General features: G+C 34.7%; 1 pseudogene; it reads right to left on the bottom strand.

Moving 5' to 3' along the window:
- Positions 1-416: 416 nt before the first annotated feature.
- LOC129501719 (U4 spliceosomal RNA) lies at positions 417-572 on the bottom strand (annotated as a pseudogene).
- Between the last annotated feature and the right edge of the window lie 11,406 nt (positions 573-11,978).

The following is an 11,978-nucleotide window of genomic DNA, read 5'->3' as shown; positions in this document are numbered from 1 at the left end:
CATTTCTAAAAGAGAAGAGCCTTTACTGGAGTTATCCTATCCCAATAGGAGGCACTGTTTGCTGGGGAAATAAATGGTGGTCTGAATAAGCCCTGGATATTTCTGGATCCATTTATTGTAGATTACAAGTGAACTTTTAAAATTTTCCTTAAGGATTTGAGGAAGAATAACCATAGGACCTTCAAATCCTCAATAACTGACCTTATTCATGCATTCAAAAGTAGAATGCTCAAGTTCAACTTTTTTCTCATTCAGTCACTATGAAACCGTACTTAATTTCTTAAAGCCTTAAGAAGGCTTTCTTTTTTTTTAAACAAGAAAGTAGTATGTATAGGTTACTTAGTTTCTCATCTCTTAAATATTCAGCTATAAAATTATAAATTATGATCCTTAATTCACAAATATTGTGTCGCACAAAACAACAGTTACGGCAAAAACATGTCATGTCTTTATCTGGAGTAGAAATTACAGAAGGAATGAAAAAGACCAAAAGTAGGATCTCTATTTTCAATTAGCAATAATCATGTCTCAGGTAAACCTCATTGGCTACGATACTGCCACAGCGCAAAGCTAGTAGGATCTCTATTTGAAAAAAAAAAATTACTCTTGTTCTCATGTATATATAAAATATATTTGAGAAAATTTATTAACTTATCTAGGTATAATTCATCAGGCCATTTAATAGATCAGCTGGCTTGGACTTGAGAAGTATTAGCCAACTCAACATTCATTCATACCTTTGAAAAAAGCTGTACATATTTAATGTATACAACTCAATGAGTTTGAAGATAAATACCCAACTGTGAAACCATCACCGCAGTCTATGCATTAACATATCCATCACCTCTAAAAGTTTCCTTCTGCCATTTTTATTCTTGGTCATTGTGGTAACAACACTTAATATTGTATATTGAAAAGTTTGCTAGAAGAGTAGCTCTTATGTTGACTAGAGGTGCTATTCTGTACAGATCTCTAGGACTTATTCATCTTGTCTAACTGTACTCTTTGACTAATACTTCCTCCTTTTCCTGAGGCAGTGTTGATTCTTTACCCATACGCTGTATATATCCTTCAAGCATCAAAAGAATAACCCAGTGTTAAATTACCATATCTCTTTCCTGTTATTTACCTTCAGTTGTCTTCTGTGCTTTTATGAGCTCACTGACTACTCTAAATCAACGCACTTAAATAGTCTTATAAATATCCTCTTGCCTACTCATCCAGAACTCATTATTTATGTTGAGAGAATAATGAAGCTCTGGTTCACCGACATTATGATTTAGATCACTTTGAGGAAGGAAGGAGATTACAATAACTTAAACTTATTGCTGTATAGCTTTTTTTTTCAATATAGACTTCAACATTTTTTGTAGGTAATGCTTTATTTTTTTTTTCTAGCAAAGCTTTGGAAACTTGCAGGAAATGAATATATGAAAATTTTTGGTTTACTGAGCCCATCTTTTTATTTTTACACTCCTAGATTACAAAGATTAGATTTTATGATTTTCAATTAACTCCACATACATGGGACTCAGGTCAATAATGCTGATGATATGGGCAAAATATTTGTACTTTAGGATCAAGGCTACATAATGTATTAATTCTTATTGGGGAAAAAAAACTTTCATAGTTTCAAACATACAGCAAATCAAGTAATACTTTAAAAAATGTTGCAAATGCCATCAAAGGAAAGACAGTGATTAAATCATACAGTATTAGGCAAATATAAGTCCAATAGCTTTTTTACTGTATTCATAATGAAACGATTGTGATAAGAAGGGTTGTCTCTAAATTGAATATGGCACAGGAATCCATGTATTCCATAAAGGTATCTTTTGAGTATATAGTAGTACTGTACCCATTTTTACCTTATTAACTCACAAGTTGTTTCAATACACATTTTCCTTTGTTAGAGTAATCTGAGTGCAAAAAAGTAATCTCAGTTAACTAGAATATGCCGAACAGCATGTTCTCTGGCAGTGTTCATCTAAACTAAGGTTGGAGTTTTCATTTTATTTTTCAAAGGAGAACACAGCTTAAAAAAAGTTTATTAATATAAGCTGCTCACTCCAAATGCCGTGTTTCAGAAATTTTATAACCTGGTTATTCACATATAAGCAAACAACTTTTACCCCTGCAAAAGATTTGACTACTCTTTAGCTGAAATTTTACTCATACACACAAGGCAACACACACATTTATATTCTAAGTGTTTTCAATTGTTGTATGTAGTGCACTTAATTTTGCAACCTCTCTTCTAGTTGTAAAATATGGGACACAGCAAGTAATTAAGTCACTATTTTAGATGGCATTCAGAGAAGTAGAAATATAAAATTCAATAGGATGTACAATTCTCTTGGAAGAGGTAACCCAGCAGTCAGGAGATAACATCTGTAAATATTTATGCACTCAACATAAGAGCACCTAAATATATAAAGCCGATATTAACAGACCTGAAGCAAGACCTAGCAATACTATAAGAGTAGAGGACTTTAATACCGTAGTTTCATTAATGCAGATATCATCCAGACAGAAAATCAATATGGAAACATCAACTTTAAATGACATATCAGGCCAGAGGACTTAACATATGGAGAATTTACTATCCAGAAGCCACAAAATACATTCTTCTCAAGTGCTCTTGGGACACTCTCCAGGATAGATCATATGTTAGGCCACAAAACAATCTTAGAAAATTTAAGATTAAAATAATATGAAGCATCTTTTCTGAATACATTGGTATGAAGCTAGAAATAAGTTACAAGAAAAAAAATAGAAAATTCACCAATACATTTCTATTAAGGAACAGGTTTGAACAGCCAATGAGTTAAAGAAAAAAAAATCAAAAGTTAATTTTTAAAATACTTGAGACAAAGGTAAATGGAGATAAGATATAGCAAAACTTATGGAATACAGTAAAAGCAGTTCTAAAAGGATGTTCAATGTGTTAAAGCCTACCTTAAAAATATTAGAAAAATCTCAAGTAAAGAACACAAGAAGAATAAAGCCCAAAGTTAGTAGAAGGAAAGAGACAAAGGAAAAGTTAAAAAAAAAGTTCTTAGTTTTATTTAAAATTTTATTATTTGATTAAGAGAGAGAGCAAGCACAAGCAGGGGAAGTGGCAGAGGGAGAAGTAGATTCCTGGCTGAGCAGGAGCCCAATCTGAGGCTCAATTCCAGAACCCTGGGATTGTGAACTGAGTTAAAGGCAGACACTTAACTGGCTGAGCCGCCCAGGTACCCCCAAAAGCTTGTTCTTTGAAAAGATAAATAAAACTGAAAAACATTAGACTCATAACAAATAATTCAGAAATGAAAACTAATACTACAGAATTATAAAGGATCATAACAAAGTGCCACAATTATATACTCAACAAATTGGAACTAGAAGAAAAGTATAAATTCCCAAAAACATAGGACCTCCGTGACTGAATCATGAGGAAGTAGAAAATCTGAACAGTTCAAAAACTGGTAATCCATAATCAACAAATTCCCAACAAATAAAATTTCAGGATCTGACGCTTTAATAGTCCATTCTTTCCAATAGTCAAAGAACAATTAACACCAGTTCTTCTCACATTAGAGGTATTCCCTCCTCTTCTATTTTTTGAAACAAATTCATTTTTTATGAGACCAGAATTACCCTGATAACAAAAGCAGGTACGAGCACCACAAGAAAGTAATAGATCAGTATCCCTGGTGAACATAAATGCAAATTTTTTTTCATAGAACTAGAACATACACTTCTAAAATTTAATGGAACCACAGAAGACCCCTTAGAGCCAATGCAATCTTGAGAAATAATAAAGCTGGAAGCATCACATTGCCTGATTTTAAATTATATTACAAAACTGTAGGAATCTGCACACTATGGGATTGGCATTAAAACAGACAAAATGATCAAAATTACAGCCCAGGAATAAACCCATGAAAACATGGTCAGTTTACAATGAAAGCAGCAAGAAAATACAATGGGAATGGCATAGTCTTTTCAATAAATGGTACTGGGAACACTGGACAACCACATGCCAAAGAATGATACTCCTCACTACCTTACCCTACACATACAAATAAATTCATGGTGGCTTAAAGAATTGAATACCTGAAACGCTAAAATTTCTATAAGATAGTAATAGCAGTAAGCTCCTTGTCAGTCAGTGTTGCAGGTAACTCTTTGAGTAGAACACTAAAAGCAAAGGCAAGACAAGCATAAATAATTGGGATTCCATGGAATTAAAAAGCTTCTGTACAGCCAAGGAAACCATCAACAAAACATAAAAGCCAGCTATAGGATGGAAGGAAATTTTTGCACATCTTATGTAATAAGGGCCTAATATCCAAAATAGATAAAGAGCTCCTACAACTTAGTAACATAAAATTATCTAATTAAAAATGGATAGAATATCTGAATATACATCTTCAAATTGAGCCATATACATGTCCAACAGGTGCACAAGAAGATGTTCAACATCAATAACTATCAGGGAAATACAAGTTATAGCTGAAATGAGTTATTACTTTAAACCTCCTAGAATAGCAATTACAAAACAAACAAAAACCCCCAAAAAACAAAACCAAAATCAGAAACCCAATCTAACAAAACCAACCAATAAACACAAAAACACCCAATGAAACAACTGATAGGGATAAAAATGGAACCTCATGTACAGTCAGTAGGAATGTAAAACAGTATAGTTACTAGAGAAAACGGTATGGAGTGTCCTCAAAAAATTAAAAATTCAACTACCATGTGATATAGTCATGTCACTTATGGAAATTTAAAGAAAATGAAAACACTAGCAAATAGATCTTTGCAGAATTCTGTACAATAGCAAAGACATAAAAATACCCGAATATCTATCAACAGATGAAGGGATAAAGAAAATGTAGTATGTAGACACAAGGAAGTTTTATACAGCTATTAACAATATGTATAGACCTTGGAAGTATTATGCTAAGTGAAATAAGTCATTCAGAAAAAGACATGCCATATCATCTCCCATATATGTGGAATCTGGGAAAATGAAATCAAAACCTCAGCTCATGGATATAAAGGACAGATTGGTGGTTGCCCGAAGCAAGGGGTACAGAGTGAGTAAAATGGTAAAGAGGGTCAAAAGATTCAAGTTTCTGGTTATAAAATGGTAACTCATGAGGATTTAAGACACAGTATGGGGACTACAGTTAATACCGGATTATCTATTTTGAGTGTACCATGTGCATAACTAGGTGTGGTGATGGATATTAACTAGACTTATTATGGTGATATTTTGCTAATATACCAATGTCAAATCATTACATTGCATATCTGAGAGTAATAGGTCAGTTAAATTTAAAAAGTTCACAACTGAGTACAAAAAAAAAAATTGCAAAGAGTGAAAAAACTTTCCTGTCTCTTTTTATAAAGACACTAATCCTATCTTATCAGGGCCCCACTCTTACAACCTCATTTAATGTTAAATTAGGTCTTACAGGACCTATTTTCAAATATAGTTATATTGGCAGTTAAGGTTTCAACATAGGAAATTGGGGAAGGGGGGACGCAAATCAAGATGAAGCACCAAGTACACAATTTTATGTGGTTATTATTTTCTTTCATGCCATTATTTTGTGGGATTAATTTAAGCAGAAAAAAATATGAGAGTTTTGTTGACCCCTTAAAATTTTTATTTTTTCTTTTTTCAAGTCAGAAGCAGCAGAAAAGTTGGCTTGTTGTCATTGTGTTTTCTGCATTTGGTTTTTCTTTATCTTTCAGTGATTTAGCTAATGAGTTGGCTGATTTCTCTTCCCAAAGGCACATCTCTGGTCTAAGTTCCCTCAGTAAGAATTGGGGGGTAGGCACTCCTTTCTTCGCATGATGGAGTTTGTTACTTTATTCCAGCAAAGAGTATAAAAATGCATGTTGACACCTATAGGTCTTCTGTTGGACTAAATCAGCAATTTTGGTTCACATCACTTTTAGAGCCACTAATAGTTTTTTTAAATTCATAATTATTTATTCTTTTACATCTTTTGCTAAGAAAAGTTAGTGTATCTTATGTTGCAGGCCCCTCACATAAGACAGTGGAATTCTCACTTGTTCTCCTGTAAACTGAGACTTGACTTCCAAGACCCACTTGCAGACTCAGAAGAAAATAAGAAATCCAATAACGGACATCAAGGAGCCCATCTACTCCATCTTGTTTGCATTTATTATATCTTAGTTTTACACAGAGTTATAAGCCTAACAATTCTATCCATAGTTTTATAGTTGAATTTACATTACAAACATTTTGACAAAATAATTTAGGCCTACTTTGTGGAGGAGGAAAAGTGGGAGATCCATGGATATTCTGTGGTTATAAACTGGGTCTATTTCTATTCCAATCTCCAGAGTTCTGTATATTAGCTACCAAATTTGAGAAGACAGCACATTTTAGGGATCTGCTGTAATCTGCAGAAACACATAGAAGACTTTATTTCATCCAGTCAGTCAGGAGCTGGGTGGCTCTCAAAAGTTTTTCAACTTGTACAGTAAGCTTTTGTTGAGTGCTATATGCATAGTAAGCATGCTACTGTGCTAAGTACTGGTTATTGTAATCATAAATAGGCTACCTGACTTTGAGAGATTTAGAGCTTATAAAGTGTAGCAGGCATGTAAAGAAAGCATGCAGAAGGGGTGCCTGGGTGGCTCAGTTGGTTAGGCGTCTGCCTTTGGCTCAGGTCATGATCTCAGGGTCCTGGGATTGAGCTGGGAGTTGCTTCTCCTTCTCTCTGCCTGCCCCTTGCTTATGTGTTCTCTCTCTCTCCCTCTCTCAAATAAGTGAATAAAATCTTAAAAGCAAGCGTGCAAGATTAGAAATTTCACAATAAAAGCAGGTAGATTGAACAGTAAGAGTACAAAGAAGAATGAGGTTGCAAGTGAAATTTGAAAATTACATATGAAATTGGTGGTAATATGATGAGAAAGGCCTATGAAATACACACCTGTAAAACTTCCTTGGATAGCAAAAGAGTATCTTTAGGATTCATGGGCAGCAGGACATGTGGAGATATGAAGAACATTCCCAGAGTAGGAAGTCCAGGATTAGTTCTCTAGAATAGTTAAGGTCTGGATGTAGGCATATTTAAAGAATTATAGTTCATTTTATCAAATACATGGTGAGAGGTCACTATTCAGTCACTGGACAGAACTGGCAAAGTGAAATAGCAGCTTGGTTTTCAAAACCATACTCATAAAAATTTAGTCTTATTTTTGGCACATTTCTGGCCTTAATTTTTTAACAAAATTTCTATAATCTGACACCTGCTCAAAAATTATCCAGTGTCAACTACAACGTCAGTCTCAGACTGAAGTATTTTTCCCCCAAAGATATTTGAATAGTATATACATTCACAAATATTGGACTGTTCTAAAACTTTACAGTTTTTGACAAAGGGGGAGAGTAAACTCCCCATGCAGGAATTTATCATTCATTGTGATAGGGAAGCTGGCTTATTTGATACCAAAGAGAAATTGCAGAATTCTGGTAAACACTTTTAAGTATAGTGAGGTGTGATTTTGGTTCATTTTACAACTAATTTTTCGTCAAGTGTCCCTGATTCTGTGTAATCATGAAGAGAATATTCCAGAGTCTTTTAAAGTATTGCAAACAAATGAGAAATGCCCACATGACCATTGATACTCATGATTAAATATCTCAAATAATTGAACTCCCATCATACTATTTCCCCAAATATTGCCTGGAAGAAGAAATTCCAGATAGAATCAGATATTGGTAATTAACTAGATCTAAGAAATGTAGCAAATACCTTAGTGTAGATATTCTATATATATTTACCCTTTATTTTAAAAATAATTTTATTTATGATTTTTGAGAGAGAAAGTGAGTACACAAGGGGGTGGGGAGAGGAAATGGAAGGGGAGAGAGACAATTTCAAGCAGACTCCCCACTAAGCACGGATCTCAACGGGCTTGATCCCAAGACCCTGATGAGATCAGATTATGACCTGAGCTGAAATCGAGAGCTGGCCACTCAACTGACTTACCCATCCATTCAACCCTTACACCAATTAAAAAAAAATTAAACATCCATCATATCTCAATAAGGTTGAAATTAACACTTTAAGTTTAAAGTGTACAACAGGATGATTTGATACACATATATAGTGAGAGATTACCCTAAATAATATATTTGCAGTTAAGTTTTTAAATTGTCTTTGTGACAAAAAATAAAATGGTAGAATAAAAATTTGTCAGTTCAGCCAAGATGGTTAGATATTCACTTTCATTATCATTAACTTCAGCTCCCAAATAAAATACTTTTAAAAACTGGTGACTTTAGGAGCACCTGGGTGGCTCAGTTGGTTGAACATCTGGCTCTGGATTTCAGCTCAGGTCATGGTCTTGAGGTCCTGGGCAGGCTCCACACTCTGCTGGGAGTCCAATCAAGGATTCTCTCCTTCTCCCTTGGCTCCTCCCCACATTGCTCACACATGATATTCTCTCTCTCTCTCTCTCTCTCCTCAGATAAAACTTAAAAAAAAACTAGTGAATTTGTTCCCACTTAATAATCACCTGACAAGTCTGATAGTTTCAGATTTGAACACGTGAAGTAACTCTCCATCTTACATACAAAGTAATTGCACTTTGAATATGTTTCTAATACAGAACTCGAGTAATTAAAAACCTTGTTTTTGAAACACTGCTTTCTAGTGCTTTTTGCCTTTAAAGCATAATGAAGATAAAATGAAGTAACTTTCAGGTTTTTTTCTGGAATAGTTTGTAACGATTAATTTACCAAGTACAGGACACACAGTGTAACCAGAATACTCATGCTGTTTTAATGCACTAAAGACACATTTCTACTTACTGCATTTTGTATCTCTGTAGAAAAAGTATTACTGTTTACGTAAAAATGTCATCTAACACTCAAAGCTTTATTAGGTATTCTTCAAGCACATCTTAGAATTAGGCTGATGTTGCTGTATTCATTTTATCAAGTTGTTCACAATCTATTTCTTTAGGTCTCCCCTGACATCAAGAAATTTTGTTTTGGGAATGACTATGGCAGTCAATGAGTGAGCCAAACTAGCTGAGACAAAATAAGTCTATGTCTGGTCTAAGCTACACATCTCATGGGATTTCTCACAGGGGTAGTGCCCTCTGAGCTGTCATACTTACAGGTATAGCTCTGAAAAAAGATTCCGGAAGTAATGACTTTGCCTTCATATGCAATGCCCTAATATACTTTATTATCTGCTCTATACATGTCTGTTGGAAAAATATTATAATAATCCAATAAATGGGTATAATTTACTATACTATTTCTTGGATTCATGAAAGTTCTAGTTTTTTGTTTGTTCGTTTTTTTTCTCCCGTAAGAGGGGATAGTTTGCTGGGTTAGGTTGTTCAGTATTCTCTCACCTATCCTTATTCTACATTCAATCAACCTTGCTACCCCTCATTAACTTAGATAAAAGAAGTGAGGAAAGGAGTATCCATTTGTAAACTTTATAACCCTAACCCATCGGGTCTAACTGTGGAGTGGTGTTTACTTCAAGTAGACATTATCTACAACTCTACACTGGTTTTGCCATAGATCCATGTATTTTAATATATTTTTGAAACCAAAGAGTGTCGTTTTAGGGATAGCTTTTTAAAAGGTAGTAAGAGACACTCTTTTAGTTAGGATGTAGATTATCTAGTAAGTTCTTTACATAAGAAAGTGAATGAACTAGAACAGCTCTCCTGGACAGAAGGGTATTTGACAAAGTACCTCATATTGTATTCAGAAAGAGAAAGCCGTTATCAGATACTGCTTCTGCTGAGGAGATCATGGTTTTTGAATAGCTTTAGAAGTCTGGGTACCCCTACCCTAATTAGGATACATATCCAAGTCTGATCCTTATTCTAGTCCTTATTCTACTATGTGGCATATATTTTTTATACCCAAGGCCATCCACAGTAATTCAAGTGCAGTGTGGCCTCACTGTGCTAGGCATCCTCAGGTAGTTTTCCAGTCTGTATTCACAGAGGGACTGAGTGTTGCCATACAGCAAGTGGCCAAGCCTGGGCCTTTCAGAGTATTATGCTAGTGTTCCATCGTCCAGGAAACCAAGTATGCAATCCATAAAACTTGCTAAAAACTCCTTTTAGCAAACCATACATTCTTTATCTACTTCCCAAATCGCAAGGATTTTCACCATCCAAACTCTGGAAGCTCATCATCACCAATGTCCTCACGGCCATCTTCGTGCTTCAGCCTTAGCACAGGGCACCTCATCCTCCCTCACCTGCCTATATACCTGGAATTTATAGTGCTGCTTTTGCTTTTACAACCAAGACTATTTTTGTTGTTTTTATGCCTCTACTTTTCCTCAACAGTACATCAAAGATTTCTAGCACTGGGACACTTCTCAGAAGCTTACAGTGAGAACGCACTACCTGAAAAAAGACAGAACTCCTCTTCAGATGGAAAATGAAGGGAAATGAGTGGCAAAAAAATACATGTTAAATTATGTGTTATTAATTTATTTTTTTCTTCTTGTTCAATACAGCTCAACTTGAATAAAATGGGGATGGTTATTTGGTGACTTGTGGTTAAGTAAAGAGCCCTGAAATCAACTGCTCTTTGGAGTCCAGTAGGTATATATTCACCAAGGACAATTACTGAGTTACTGACTTCATGAAAATTATCGTAACTTAATACCCATTAATACATGAAACCAAAGCAGACTAATCATATAAGACCAATTGGGATGCTGGGTGACTCAGCAGTTCCGTGCCTGCCTTCGGCCCAGGGCGTGATCCTAGGGTCCCAGGATCAAGTCCCACATTAGGCTCCCTGCATGGAGCCTGCTTCTCCCTCTGCTTGTGTCTCTGCCTCTTTCTGTATCTCTCATGAATAAATAAATAAAATCTTATAAAAATAAGATTGATTAATTCATTGTTCCTGACATTAAGTCTTCTAGTGGCAACATGGCACAAAAGGAAAAACCATGGCTTTGGGACCATAACGACTCAGTTCTGAATCTGGTTTCTTCCAAATCTTTAGTCATTTAGCTCAGCCAAGTTTCTCTGAATGACTGCATTGCATCTATGAAGGGATAACACTGTATAACAGCTTTTAGTTTTGAAAATAGCACATATTCAGCATCTAGCCATATGGCTAGCAAAAAAATGACAGCACCATTTTTTTTGTTTTTGTTAGTTGTCTATGCATTCATGTACCTGTTTATTCATTTTTATTCAAAAAGATATTTTTTCTGCTATAAAACATAGGTACAACAATAAAGAACCCATTTATTTTAGATTTTGAGTTATAAAGCATCATCTTAAAGGAAATCCCAGGGGACTGAAACATTAAAACTGAATCAAAGAAGAAGGGCAGCTGCTGCTGTTAAAGATCACCAACATCACAACTCTCACTTCTGGAGTAGAACTGTAAATACTTAGAAGCTAATGATGGGGCATCTTAAACTTAAAAGATAAATGTAACTAAGGCAATGAATATTTTAAAACAATTAATTAAATCTGCTATTTGGGACCATATGATCAAATTTTTATTTAATGAATTCCAAAGGTTAAAAGCTTTCAAATCAGTCAACTAGAAATTTCTAAGCAGGGGAACATATGAACAGTTCAAAGTCAATTGAGCAATGAATATAAAATTAGACTTCATATTTATACACAGCTTTTTATTAAACATGCATTTACTCAAATTATGGAAAATTATTGAATGATTTAAGTTTAATCAAAAGAGCAGTTGCTGCTTGAAGTAAAGGAAACCTGCTGACATTTTAGTGGCCTAACTGCTGTTTTCCTGAACTTCAAATAGCCTAGGATATAAATTGTCCATATGTACACCCTTGCTTCAGATTAACAACATACTGCAATTCAGTTCCTTAAGCTCTATGTTCAGTTAATGAACATCTCCAGCTTCTAAACATGTGTATCTAATCAGCCAGAAAAATACTGATCTTGTACTTTAAAGTAGT

Source organism: Nyctereutes procyonoides, unplaced genomic scaffold, assembly GCF_905146905.1.
Source record: "Nyctereutes procyonoides isolate TBG_1078 unplaced genomic scaffold, NYPRO_anot_genome, whole genome shotgun sequence".
In the NCBI taxonomy this organism is placed as follows: Eukaryota; Metazoa; Chordata; class Mammalia; order Carnivora; family Canidae; genus Nyctereutes; species Nyctereutes procyonoides.
Note: the sequence above shows the minus strand (reverse complement) of the source record. Positions and strands in the feature narration are given on the sequence as shown.